Source organism: Tupaia chinensis, unplaced genomic scaffold (genome assembly GCF_000334495.1).
Source record: "Tupaia chinensis unplaced genomic scaffold, TupChi_1.0 Scaffold146140_1, whole genome shotgun sequence".
Lineage (NCBI taxonomy): Eukaryota > Metazoa > Chordata > Mammalia > Scandentia > Tupaiidae > Tupaia > Tupaia belangeri.
In genome coordinates this window covers 4,588,416-4,588,891 of record NW_006205995.1, presented here as the reverse complement: position 1 = coordinate 4,588,891, position 476 = coordinate 4,588,416, and the positions used below count along the sequence as shown (strand labels likewise).

The window sequence follows — 476 nt, the reverse complement described above, 5'->3', positions numbered from 1 at the left end:
GATTTCTCACCTTCTATCTCTCTGTCTCTCTCTGGCATGCACGTGCACCCTATAGCAAAAATCTCTCTAAAAAAATTGCAAGTGTGTGCCCTGAACAATTCCTCCCTGAGGCAGTTTCTGTACCTCTTGCCTATACGGCCTATTTCTAGGCATCTTTATTATGAGCAATAGGCTCTTCCCTGCAAAATGCCAGTCCTTCCCCACACGTCAAAGCCCAGCTGAAACCTCACTCCTCTAGGAGGCTTCCCTAATACCTCCACTAACCCACTGCTCCCGCATCCACCCCACACACATTTTGCTTCTGTCCTTGTGGCAGACATGAAGTTGAGCCACTCGGGCATCCCTTCAAGAGAATGACTGCTAACAACTCCACAGGCAGACAGCAGCTGCACCATCAGATTTCTGCCAGGGCAGACCTGGCCAGTGACTGAGCACAGCAGGCTACCAGAGCCAGATATTTCTGCCCATCGTGGAGC

At 50.8% G+C, this 476-nt stretch overlaps 1 protein-coding gene across 1 annotated transcript in view; it reads right to left on the bottom strand.

Annotated features, from left to right (window-relative positions):
- The window catches only part of LOC102495054 (fibrillin-1), a gene marked incomplete at its 3' end in the record, with an annotated part of 283,471 nt that overhangs the window by 227,503 nt on the left and 55,492 nt on the right, over positions 1 to 476 (bottom strand). The window lies entirely within an intron of this gene.